Raw genomic sequence first — 12,683 nt, forward strand, 5'->3', positions numbered from 1 at the left:
TCTTTTCAGGGTCAAAGAAGCACGTTTCAGGTGGCAAATGTAGCAATTTGCTCAGTTTCACTGGACCGTTTGCAACATTTCCTGTGCCTTGCTTTCACCTGTGCATGTTCAGCATTGGATTGCATCCAATATGCAATCAATCAATCAAGCAATCAAGCAATCTTTGCTGGTTGCAACAGGTGTGTTAAGATGTAGGCCCGAATGAGGCCTTTGTAACAGTGTTGCTAATATATTGTGCCATCTACAAAATTAGGCCCCTGCCTGCCTGCCTGCCTGCCTGCCTGCCTGCTGTCTGTCAGCATGAAGTGTTTAAATTGAAGTATCCTACGAGTAGTTCGGCCATACATACTACATTTGTGACCGCATGCACAAATTCCTTTGTAAAACATTGGCTCCCTCTTGTGGACCACTGACTTTTAATTATGTGGTGTATGATATGTATTTCAATAAAGAAGGAAAAATGGTGTCTGTGATGATCTTGAATGTGCTAGTCTTGTCTATTTTGTCTTGTACTGTGTGAGTAGTATTCTAATGCTTTTGACCAACTGGGTGCGCTGCTGCTGCTGCCTGCCTGCCTGCCTGCAGTAGATAGAATCTATGCACGGAACCTTCACCTGCTGCTGCTGTCACAATGGGGCCTTCAGCCATTGACTCCGGAACTCTCACGTGTCACAATGGGCTCTGGACTTATCTAAGGCAGAGAAAAATGGCGCCGTCTTCAGTCTGCTGCTGGAACAGCAGCAGACCACATGGCAGGGGGATTGTCTTTTTTTTTTTTTAAAGGGGCAATTTGCAGACTTGCACTAATAGTTGCACTCTGGAGCGCCAAAGGGATGGAGGGTGTGTTCAGATGGGCGGAGTTATGCAGATCAGGCGGAGTTATGCAGATTAGGCGGAGTTAGGCAGATTTTTTAAAAACGCGTTGGGCCCAACTTGAACACACCCCCACACACCCCCACACACCCCCCACACGCCCCCCACACACACCAGAACTGCCATTTGAGAAGGCATCCAGAGTTTAGAAAAAAAATGTCTTCCCCTGGGCAATCATCTTTTGGGCTCTCTCCACAGTGAGTCCTGGTTGTGGGCCATGGGGCGTCTGGAGTGGCAAACCATTTCAGGCTATCGCTTCTCGGCCTTTTGGCTAAGATCAAGTGTAGTATCTGTTCTTATCAGTTTAATATCTGATACGTCCCCTATTTGGGGACCATATATTAAATGGATTTTTAGAACAGGGAGCTGGAAATGGAGCTTGCTCTGTCCACTCCACGCATTGACCCGTTATTGCAGTATCTCCGGGAACAGTGCACCCCTTCTCTGATCCGGTTTCCAAAAACAGATTGAATTGAAATCAGCCCAGCAAGTTGTCATTTAACACTTTCTGAGAATTCTTTTCAGGGTCAAAGAAGCACGTTTCAGGTGGCAAATGTAGCAATTTGCTCAGTTTCACTGGACCGTTTGCAACATTTCCTGTGCCTTGCTTTCACCTGTGCATGTTCAGCATTGGATTGCATCCAATATGCAATCAATCAATCAAGCAATCAAGCAATCTTTGCTGGTTGCAACAGGTGTGTTAAGATGTAGGCCCGAATGAGGCCTTTGTAACAGTGTTGCTAATATATTGTGCCATCTACAAAATTAGGCCCCTGCCTGCCTGCCTGCCTGCCTGCCTGCCTGCTGTCTGTCAGCATGAAGTGTTTAAATTGAAGTATCCTACGAGTAGTTCGGCCATACATACTACATTTGTGACCGCATGCACAAATTCCTTTGTAAAACATTGGCTCCCTCTTGTGGACCACTGACTTTTAATTATGTGGTGTATGATATGTATTTCAATAAAGAAGGAAAAATGGTGTCTGTGATGATCTTGAATGTGCTAGTCTTGTCTATTTTGTCTTGTACTGTGTGAGTAGTATTCTAATGCTTTTGACCAACTGGGTGCGCTGCTGCTGCTGCCTGCCTGCCTGCCTGCAGTAGATAGAATCTATGCACGGAACCTTCACCTGCTGCTGCTGTCACAATGGGGCCTTCAGCCATTGACTCCGGAACTCTCACGTGTCACAATGGGCTCTGGACTTATCTAAGGCAGAGAAAAATGGCGCCGTCTTCAGTCTGCTGCTGGAACAGCAGCAGACCACATGGCAGGGGGATTGTCTTTTTTTTTTTTTAAAGGGGCAATTTGCAGACTTGCACTAATAGTTGCACTCTGGAGCGCCAAAGGGATGGAGGGTGTGTTCAGATGGGCGGAGTTATGCAGATCAGGCGGAGTTATGCAGATTAGGCGGAGTTAGGCAGATTTTTTAAAAACGCGTTGGGCCCAACTTGAACACACCCCCCACACACCCCCACACACCCCCCACACGCCCCCACACACACCAGAACTGCCATTTGAGAAGGCATCCAGAGTTTAGAAAAAAAATGTCTTCCCCTGGGCAATCATCTTTTGGGCTCTCTCCACAGTGAGTCCTGGTTGTGGGCCATGGGGCGTCTGGAGTGGCAAACCATTTCAGGCTATCGCTTCTCGGCCTTTTGGCTAAGATCAAGTGTAGTATCTGTTCTTATCAGTTTAATATCTGATACGTCCCCTATTTGGGGACCATATATTAAATGGATTTTTAGAACAGGGAGCTGGAAATGGAGCTTGCTCTGTCCACTCCACGCATTGACCCGTTATTGCAGTATCTCCGGGAACAGTGCACCCCTTCTCTGATCCGGTTTCCAAAAACAGATTGAATTGAAATCAGCCCAGCAAGTTGTCATTTAACACTTTCTGAGAATTCTTTTCAGGGTCAAAGAAGCACGTTTCAGGTGGCAAATGTAGCAATTTGCTCAGTTTCACTGGACCGTTTGCAACATTTCCTGTGCCTTGCTTTCACCTGTGCATGTTCAGCATTGGATTGCATCCAATATGCAATCAATCAATCAAGCAATCAAGCAATCTTTGCTGGTTGCAACAGGTGTGTTAAGATGTAGGCCCGAATGAGGCCTTTGTAACAGTGTTGCTAATATATTGTGCCATCTACAAAATTAGGCCCCTGCCTGCCTGCCTGCCTGCCTGCCTGCCTGCTGTCTGTCAGCATGAAGTGTTTAAATTGAAGTATCCTACGAGTAGTTCGGCCATACATACTACATTTGTGACCGCATGCACAAATTCCTTTGTAAAACATTGGCTCCCTCTTGTGGACCACTGACTTTTAATTATGTGGTGTATGATATGTATTTCAATAAAGAAGGAAAAATGGTGTCTGTGATGATCTTGAATGTGCTAGTCTTGTCTATTTTGTCTTGTACTGTGTGAGTAGTATTCTAATGCTTTTGACCAACTGGGTGCGCTGCTGCTGCTGCCTGCCTGCCTGCCTGCAGTAGATAGAATCTATGCACGGAACCTTCACCTGCTGCTGCTGTCACAATGGGGCCTTCAGCCATTGACTCCGGAACTCTCACGTGTCACAATGGGCTCTGGACTTATCTAAGGCAGAGAAAAATGGCGCCGTCTTCAGTCTGCTGCTGGAACAGCAGCAGACCACATGGCAGGGGGATTGTCTTTTTTTTTTTTAAAGGGGCAATTTGCAGACTTGCACTAATAGTTGCACTCTGGAGCGCCAAAGGGATGGAGGGTGTGTTCAGATGGGCGGAGTTATGCAGATCAGGCGGAGTTATGCAGATTAGGCGGAGTTAGGCAGATTTTTTAAAAACGCGTTGGGCCCAACTTGAACACACCCCCACACACCCCCACACACCCCCCACACGCCCCCACACACACCAGAACTGCCATTTGAGAAGGCATCCAGAGTTTAGAAAAAAAATGTCTTCCCCTGGGCAATCATCTTTTGGGCTCTCTCCACAGTGAGTCCTGGTTGTGGGCCATGGGGCGTCTGGAGTGGCAAACCATTTCAGGCTATCGCTTCTCGGCCTTTTGGCTAAGATCAAGTGTAGTATCTGTTCTTATCAGTTTAATATCTGATACGTCCCCTATTTGGGGACCATATATTAAATGGATTTTTAGAACAGGGAGCTGGAAATGGAGCTTGCTCTGTCCACTCCACGCATTGACCCGTTATTGCAGTATCTCCGGGAACAGTGCACCCCTTCTCTGATCCGGTTTCCAAAAACAGATTGAATTGAAATCAGCCCAGCAAGTTGTCATTTAACACTTTCTGAGAATTCTTTTCAGGGTCAAAGAAGCACGTTTCAGGTGGCAAATGTAGCAATTTGCTCAGTTTCACTGGACCGTTTGCAACATTTCCTGTGCCTTGCTTTCACCTGTGCATGTTCAGCATTGGATTGCATCCAATATGCAATCAATCAATCAAGCAATCAAGCAATCTTTGCTGGTTGCAACAGGTGTGTTAAGATGTAGGCCCGAATGAGGCCTTTGTAACAGTGTTGCTAATATATTGTGCCATCTACAAAATTAGGCCCCTGCCTGCCTGCCTGCCTGCCTGCCTGCCTGCTGTCTGTCAGCATGAAGTGTTTAAATTGAAGTATCCTACGAGTAGTTCGGCCATACATACTACATTTGTGACCGCATGCACAAATTCCTTTGTAAAACATTGGCTCCCTCTTGTGGACCACTGACTTTTAATTATGTGGTGTATGATATGTATTTCAATAAAGAAGGAAAAATGGTGTCTGTGATGATCTTGAATGTGCTAGTCTTGTCTATTTTGTCTTGTACTGTGTGAGTAGTATTCTAATGCTTTTGACCAACTGGGTGCGCTGCTGCTGCTGCCTGCCTGCCTGCCTGCAGTAGATAGAATCTATGCACGGAACCTTCACCTGCTGCTGCTGTCACAATGGGGCCTTCAGCCATTGACTCCGGAACTCTCACGTGTCACAATGGGCTCTGGACTTATCTAAGGCAGAGAAAAATGGCGCCGTCTTCAGTCTGCTGCTGGAACAGCAGCAGACCACATGGCAGGGGGATTGTCTTTTTTTTTTTTAAAGGGGCAATTTGCAGACTTGCACTAATAGTTGCACTCTGGAGCGCCAAAGGGATGGAGGGTGTGTTCAGATGGGCGGAGTTATGCAGATCAGGCGGAGTTATGCAGATTAGGCGGAGTTAGGCAGATTTTTTAAAAACGCGTTGGGCCCAACTTGAACACACCCCCACACACCCCCACACACCCCCCACACGCCCCCACACACACCAGAACTGCCATTTGAGAAGGCATCCAGAGTTTAGAAAAAAAATGTCTTCCCCTGGGCAATCATCTTTTGGGCTCTCTCCACAGTGAGTCCTGGTTGTGGGCCATGGGGCGTCTGGAGTGGCAAACCATTTCAGGCTATCGCTTCTCGGCCTTTTGGCTAAGATCAAGTGTAGTATCTGTTCTTATCAGTTTAATATCTGATACGTCCCCTATTTGGGGACCATATATTAAATGGATTTTTAGAACAGGGAGCTGGAAATGGAGCTTGCTCTGTCCACTCCACGCATTGACCCGTTATTGCAGTATCTCCGGGAACAGTGCACCCCTTCTCTGATCCGGTTTCCAAAAACAGATTGAATTGAAATCAGCCCAGCAAGTTGTCATTTAACACTTTCTGAGAATTCTTTTCAGGGTCAAAGAAGCACGTTTCAGGTGGCAAATGTAGCAATTTGCTCAGTTTCACTGGACCGTTTGCAACATTTCCTGTGCCTTGCTTTCACCTGTGCATGTTCAGCATTGGATTGCATCCAATATGCAATCAATCAATCAAGCAATCAAGCAATCTTTGCTGGTTGCAACAGGTGTGTTAAGATGTAGGCCCGAATGAGGCCTTTGTAACAGTGTTGCTAATATATTGTGCCATCTACAAAATTAGGCCCCTGCCTGCCTGCCTGCCTGCCTGCCTGCCTGCTGTCTGTCAGCATGAAGTGTTTAAATTGAAGTATCCTACGAGTAGTTCGGCCATACATACTACATTTGTGACCGCATGCACAAATTCCTTTGTAAAACATTGGCTCCCTCTTGTGGACCACTGACTTTTAATTATGTGGTGTATGATATGTATTTCAATAAAGAAGGAAAAATGGTGTCTGTGATGATCTTGAATGTGCTAGTCTTGTCTATTTTGTCTTGTACTGTGTGAGTAGTATTCTAATGCTTTTGACCAACTGGGTGCGCTGCTGCTGCTGCCTGCCTGCCTGCCTGCAGTAGATAGAATCTATGCACGGAACCTTCACCTGCTGCTGCTGTCACAATGGGGCCTTCAGCCATTGACTCCGGAACTCTCACGTGTCACAATGGGCTCTGGACTTATCTAAGGCAGAGAAAAATGGCGCCGTCTTCAGTCTGCTGCTGGAACAGCAGCAGACCACATGGCAGGGGGATTGTCTTTTTTTTTTTTAAAGGGGCAATTTGCAGACTTGCACTAATAGTTGCACTCTGGAGCGCCAAAGGGATGGAGGGTGTGTTCAGATGGGCGGAGTTATGCAGATCAGGCGGAGTTATGCAGATTAGGCGGAGTTAGGCAGATTTTTTAAAAACGCGTTGGGCCCAACTTGAACACACCCCCACACACCCCCACACACCCCCCACACGCCCCCACACACACCAGAACTGCCATTTGAGAAGGCATCCAGAGTTTAGAAAAAAAATGTCTTCCCCTGGGCAATCATCTTTTGGGCTCTCTCCACAGTGAGTCCTGGTTGTGGGCCATGGGGCGTCTGGAGTGGCAAACCATTTCAGGCTATCGCTTCTCGGCCTTTTGGCTAAGATCAAGTGTAGTATCTGTTCTTATCAGTTTAATATCTGATACGTCCCCTATTTGGGGACCATATATTAAATGGATTTTTAGAACAGGGAGCTGGAAATGGAGCTTGCTCTGTCCACTCCACGCATTGACCCGTTATTGCAGTATCTCCGGGAACAGTGCACCCCTTCTCTGATCCGGTTTCCAAAAACAGATTGAATTGAAATCAGCCCAGCAAGTTGTCATTTAACACTTTCTGAGAATTCTTTTCAGGGTCAAAGAAGCACGTTTCAGGTGGCAAATGTAGCAATTTGCTCAGTTTCACTGGACCGTTTGCAACATTTCCTGTGCCTTGCTTTCACCTGTGCATGTTCAGCATTGGATTGCATCCAATATGCAATCAATCAATCAAGCAATCAAGCAATCTTTGCTGGTTGCAACAGGTGTGTTAAGATGTAGGCCCGAATGAGGCCTTTGTAACAGTGTTGCTAATATATTGTGCCATCTACAAAATTAGGCCCCTGCCTGCCTGCCTGCCTGCCTGCCTGCCTGCTGTCTGTCAGCATGAAGTGTTTAAATTGAAGTATCCTACGAGTAGTTCGGCCATACATACTACATTTGTGACCGCATGCACAAATTCCTTTGTAAAACATTGGCTCCCTCTTGTGGACCACTGACTTTTAATTATGTGGTGTATGATATGTATTTCAATAAAGAAGGAAAAATGGTGTCTGTGATGATCTTGAATGTGCTAGTCTTGTCTATTTTGTCTTGTACTGTGTGAGTAGTATTCTAATGCTTTTGACCAACTGGGTGCGCTGCTGCTGCTGCCTGCCTGCCTGCCTGCAGTAGATAGAATCTATGCACGGAACCTTCACCTGCTGCTGCTGTCACAATGGGGCCTTCAGCCATTGACTCCGGAACTCTCACGTGTCACAATGGGCTCTGGACTTATCTAAGGCAGAGAAAAATGGCGCCGTCTTCAGTCTGCTGCTGGAACAGCAGCAGACCACATGGCAGGGGGATTGTCTTTTTTTTTTTTAAAGGGGCAATTTGCAGACTTGCACTAATAGTTGCACTCTGGAGCGCCAAAGGGATGGAGGGTGTGTTCAGATGGGCGGAGTTATGCAGATCAGGCGGAGTTATGCAGATTAGGCGGAGTTAGGCAGATTTTTTAAAAACGCGTTGGGCCCAACTTGAACACACCCCCACACACCCCCACACACCCCCCACACGCCCCCACACACACCAGAACTGCCATTTGAGAAGGCATCCAGAGTTTAGAAAAAAAATGTCTTCCCCTGGGCAATCATCTTTTGGGCTCTCTCCACAGTGAGTCCTGGTTGTGGGCCATGGGGCGTCTGGAGTGGCAAACCATTTCAGGCTATCGCTTCTCGGCCTTTTGGCTAAGATCAAGTGTAGTATCTGTTCTTATCAGTTTAATATCTGATACGTCCCCTATTTGGGGACCATATATTAAATGGATTTTTAGAACAGGGAGCTGGAAATGGAGCTTGCTCTGTCCACTCCACGCATTGACCCGTTATTGCAGTATCTCCGGGAACAGTGCACCCCTTCTCTGATCCGGTTTCCAAAAACAGATTGAATTGAAATCAGCCCAGCAAGTTGTCATTTAACACTTTCTGAGAATTCTTTTCAGGGTCAAAGAAGCACGTTTCAGGTGGCAAATGTAGCAATTTGCTCAGTTTCACTGGACCGTTTGCAACATTTCCTGTGCCTTGCTTTCACCTGTGCATGTTCAGCATTGGATTGCATCCAATATGCAATCAATCAATCAAGCAATCAAGCAATCTTTGCTGGTTGCAACAGGTGTGTTAAGATGTAGGCCCGAATGAGGCCTTTGTAACAGTGTTGCTAATATATTGTGCCATCTACAAAATTAGGCCCCTGCCTGCCTGCCTGCCTGCCTGCCTGCCTGCTGTCTGTCAGCATGAAGTGTTTAAATTGAAGTATCCTACGAGTAGTTCGGCCATACATACTACATTTGTGACCGCATGCACAAATTCCTTTGTAAAACATTGGCTCCCTCTTGTGGACCACTGACTTTTAATTATGTGGTGTATGATATGTATTTCAATAAAGAAGGAAAAATGGTGTCTGTGATGATCTTGAATGTGCTAGTCTTGTCTATTTTGTCTTGTACTGTGTGAGTAGTATTCTAATGCTTTTGACCAACTGGGTGCGCTGCTGCTGCTGCCTGCCTGCCTGCCTGCAGTAGATAGAATCTATGCACGGAACCTTCACCTGCTGCTGCTGTCACAATGGGGCCTTCAGCCATTGACTCCGGAACTCTCACGTGTCACAATGGGCTCTGGACTTATCTAAGGCAGAGAAAAATGGCGCCGTCTTCAGTCTGCTGCTGGAACAGCAGCAGACCACATGGCAGGGGGATTGTCTTTTTTTTTTTTAAAGGGGCAATTTGCAGACTTGCACTAATAGTTGCACTCTGGAGCGCCAAAGGGATGGAGGGTGTGTTCAGATGGGCGGAGTTATGCAGATCAGGCGGAGTTATGCAGATTAGGCGGAGTTAGGCAGATTTTTTAAAAACGCGTTGGGCCCAACTTGAACACACCCCCACACACCCCCACACACCCCCCACACGCCCCCACACACACCAGAACTGCCATTTGAGAAGGCATCCAGAGTTTAGAAAAAAAATGTCTTCCCCTGGGCAATCATCTTTTGGGCTCTCTCCACAGTGAGTCCTGGTTGTGGGCCATGGGGCGTCTGGAGTGGCAAACCATTTCAGGCTATCGCTTCTCGGCCTTTTGGCTAAGATCAAGTGTAGTATCTGTTCTTATCAGTTTAATATCTGATACGTCCCCTATTTGGGGACCATATATTAAATGGATTTTTAGAACAGGGAGCTGGAAATGGAGCTTGCTCTGTCCACTCCACGCATTGACCCGTTATTGCAGTATCTCCGGGAACAGTGCACCCCTTCTCTGATCCGGTTTCCAAAAACAGATTGAATTGAAATCAGCCCAGCAAGTTGTCATTTAACACTTTCTGAGAATTCTTTTCAGGGTCAAAGAAGCACGTTTCAGGTGGCAAATGTAGCAATTTGCTCAGTTTCACTGGACCGTTTGCAACATTTCCTGTGCCTTGCTTTCACCTGTGCATGTTCAGCATTGGATTGCATCCAATATGCAATCAATCAATCAAGCAATCAAGCAATCTTTGCTGGTTGCAACAGGTGTGTTAAGATGTAGGCCCGAATGAGGCCTTTGTAACAGTGTTGCTAATATATTGTGCCATCTACAAAATTAGGCCCCTGCCTGCCTGCCTGCCTGCCTGCCTGCCTGCTGTCTGTCAGCATGAAGTGTTTAAATTGAAGTATCCTACGAGTAGTTCGGCCATACATACTACATTTGTGACCGCATGCACAAATTCCTTTGTAAAACATTGGCTCCCTCTTGTGGACCACTGACTTTTAATTATGTGGTGTATGATATGTATTTCAATAAAGAAGGAAAAATGGTGTCTGTGATGATCTTGAATGTGCTAGTCTTGTCTATTTTGTCTTGTACTGTGTGAGTAGTATTCTAATGCTTTTGACCAACTGGGTGCGCTGCTGCTGCTGCCTGCCTGCCTGCCTGCAGTAGATAGAATCTATGCACGGAACCTTCACCTGCTGCTGCTGTCACAATGGGGCCTTCAGCCATTGACTCCGGAACTCTCACGTGTCACAATGGGCTCTGGACTTATCTAAGGCAGAGAAAAATGGCGCCGTCTTCAGTCTGCTGCTGGAACAGCAGCAGACCACATGGCAGGGGGATTGTCTTTTTTTTTTTTAAAGGGGCAATTTGCAGACTTGCACTAATAGTTGCACTCTGGAGCGCCAAAGGGATGGAGGGTGTGTTCAGATGGGCGGAGTTATGCAGATCAGGCGGAGTTATGCAGATTAGGCGGAGTTAGGCAGATTTTTTAAAAACGCGTTGGGCCCAACTTGAACACACCCCCACACACCCCCACACACCCCCCACACGCCCCCACACACACCAGAACTGCCATTTGAGAAGGCATCCAGAGTTTAGAAAAAAAATGTCTTCCCCTGGGCAATCATCTTTTGGGCTCTCTCCACAGTGAGTCCTGGTTGTGGGCCATGGGGCGTCTGGAGTGGCAAACCATTTCAGGCTATCGCTTCTCGGCCTTTTGGCTAAGATCAAGTGTAGTATCTGTTCTTATCAGTTTAATATCTGATACGTCCCCTATTTGGGGACCATATATTAAATGGATTTTTAGAACAGGGAGCTGGAAATGGAGCTTGCTCTGTCCACTCCACGCATTGACCCGTTATTGCAGTATCTCCGGGAACAGTGCACCCCTTCTCTGATCCGGTTTCCAAAAACAGATTGAATTGAAATCAGCCCAGCAAGTTGTCATTTAACACTTTCTGAGAATTCTTTTCAGGGTCAAAGAAGCACGTTTCAGGTGGCAAATGTAGCAATTTGCTCAGTTTCACTGGACCGTTTGCAACATTTCCTGTGCCTTGCTTTCACCTGTGCATGTTCAGCATTGGATTGCATCCAATATGCAATCAATCAATCAAGCAATCAAGCAATCTTTGCTGGTTGCAACAGGTGTGTTAAGATGTAGGCCCGAATGAGGCCTTTGTAACAGTGTTGCTAATATATTGTGCCATCTACAAAATTAGGCCCCTGCCTGCCTGCCTGCCTGCCTGCCTGCCTGCTGTCTGTCAGCATGAAGTGTTTAAATTGAAGTATCCTACGAGTAGTTCGGCCATACATACTACATTTGTGACCGCATGCACAAATTCCTTTGTAAAACATTGGCTCCCTCTTGTGGACCACTGACTTTTAATTATGTGGTGTATGATATGTATTTCAATAAAGAAGGAAAAATGGTGTCTGTGATGATCTTGAATGTGCTAGTCTTGTCTATTTTGTCTTGTACTGTGTGAGTAGTATTCTAATGCTTTTGACCAACTGGGTGCGCTGCTGCTGCTGCCTGCCTGCCTGCCTGCAGTAGATAGAATCTATGCACGGAACCTTCACCTGCTGCTGCTGTCACAATGGGGCCTTCAGCCATTGACTCCGGAACTCTCACGTGTCACAATGGGCTCTGGACTTATCTAAGGCAGAGAAAAATGGCGCCGTCTTCAGTCTGCTGCTGGAACAGCAGCAGACCACATGGCAGGGGGATTGTCTTTTTTTTTTTTAAAGGGGCAATTTGCAGACTTGCACTAATAGTTGCACTCTGGAGCGCCAAAGGGATGGAGGGTGTGTTCAGATGGGCGGAGTTATGCAGATCAGGCGGAGTTATGCAGATTAGGCGGAGTTAGGCAGATTTTTTAAAAACGCGTTGGGCCCAACTTGAACACACCCCCACACACCCCCACACACCCCCCACACGCCCCCACACACACCAGAACTGCCATTTGAGAAGGCATCCAGAGTTTAGAAAAAAAATGTCTTCCCCTGGGCAATCATCTTTTGGGCTCTCTCCACAGTGAGTCCTGGTTGTGGGCCATGGGGCGTCTGGAGTGGCAAACCATTTCAGGCTATCGCTTCTCGGCCTTTTGGCTAAGATCAAGTGTAGTATCTGTTCTTATCAGTTTAATATCTGATACGTCCCCTATTTGGGGACCATATATTAAATGGATTTTTAGAACAGGGAGCTGGAAATGGAGCTTGCTCTGTCCACTCCACGCATTGACCCGTTATTGCAGTATCTCCGGGAACAGTGCACCCCTTCTCTGATCCGGTTTCCAAAAACAGATTGAATTGAAATCAGCCCAGCAAGTTGTCATTTAACACTTTCTGAGAATTCTTTTCAGGGTCAAAGAAGCACGTTTCAGGTGGCAAATGTAGCAATTTGCTCAGTTTCACTGGACCGTTTGCAACATTTCCTGTGCCTTGCTTTCACCTGTGCATGTTCAGCATTGGATTGCATCCAATATGCAATCAATCAATCAAGCAATCAAGCAATCTTTGCTGGTTGCAACAGGTGTGTTAAGATGTAGG

General features: G+C 46.6%; 9 non-coding genes across 9 annotated transcripts; all 9 read left to right on the forward strand.

Annotated features, from left to right (window-relative positions):
- The first annotated feature begins 1,124 nt into the window (after positions 1-1,124).
- On the forward strand, positions 1,125-1,315 carry LOC138653554 (U2 spliceosomal RNA). Its single transcript, XR_011315892.1, has one exon. It is a non-coding gene; the product is annotated as a U2 spliceosomal RNA (small nuclear RNA).
- Positions 1,316-2,513: 1,198 nt separating this feature from the next.
- LOC138653575 (U2 spliceosomal RNA) lies at positions 2,514-2,704 on the forward strand. The gene has a single exon (XR_011315910.1). It is a non-coding gene; the product is annotated as a U2 spliceosomal RNA (small nuclear RNA).
- A 1,196-nt stretch (positions 2,705-3,900) lies between these two features.
- On the forward strand, positions 3,901-4,091 carry LOC138653587 (U2 spliceosomal RNA). Its single transcript, XR_011315921.1, has one exon. It is a non-coding gene; the product is annotated as a U2 spliceosomal RNA (small nuclear RNA).
- A 1,196-nt stretch (positions 4,092-5,287) lies between these two features.
- LOC138653599 (U2 spliceosomal RNA) lies at positions 5,288-5,478 on the forward strand. The gene has a single exon (XR_011315932.1). It is a non-coding gene; the product is annotated as a U2 spliceosomal RNA (small nuclear RNA).
- Positions 5,479-6,674: 1,196 nt separating this feature from the next.
- On the forward strand, positions 6,675-6,865 carry LOC138653611 (U2 spliceosomal RNA). Its single transcript, XR_011315944.1, has one exon. It is a non-coding gene; the product is annotated as a U2 spliceosomal RNA (small nuclear RNA).
- Positions 6,866-8,061: 1,196 nt separating this feature from the next.
- On the forward strand, positions 8,062-8,252 carry LOC138653560 (U2 spliceosomal RNA). The gene has a single exon (XR_011315898.1). It is a non-coding gene; the product is annotated as a U2 spliceosomal RNA (small nuclear RNA).
- A 1,196-nt stretch (positions 8,253-9,448) lies between these two features.
- LOC138653566 (U2 spliceosomal RNA) lies at positions 9,449-9,639 on the forward strand. The gene has a single exon (XR_011315901.1). It is a non-coding gene; the product is annotated as a U2 spliceosomal RNA (small nuclear RNA).
- A 1,196-nt stretch (positions 9,640-10,835) lies between these two features.
- On the forward strand, positions 10,836-11,026 carry LOC138653567 (U2 spliceosomal RNA). Its single transcript, XR_011315902.1, has one exon. It is a non-coding gene; the product is annotated as a U2 spliceosomal RNA (small nuclear RNA).
- A 1,196-nt stretch (positions 11,027-12,222) lies between these two features.
- LOC138653568 (U2 spliceosomal RNA) lies at positions 12,223-12,413 on the forward strand. The gene has a single exon (XR_011315903.1). It is a non-coding gene; the product is annotated as a U2 spliceosomal RNA (small nuclear RNA).
- The last annotated feature ends 270 nt before the right edge of the window (positions 12,414-12,683 follow it).

Source organism: Ranitomeya imitator, unplaced genomic scaffold (genome assembly GCF_032444005.1).
Source record: "Ranitomeya imitator isolate aRanImi1 unplaced genomic scaffold, aRanImi1.pri SCAFFOLD_1034, whole genome shotgun sequence".
Lineage (NCBI taxonomy): Eukaryota > Metazoa > Chordata > Amphibia > Anura > Dendrobatidae > Ranitomeya > Ranitomeya imitator.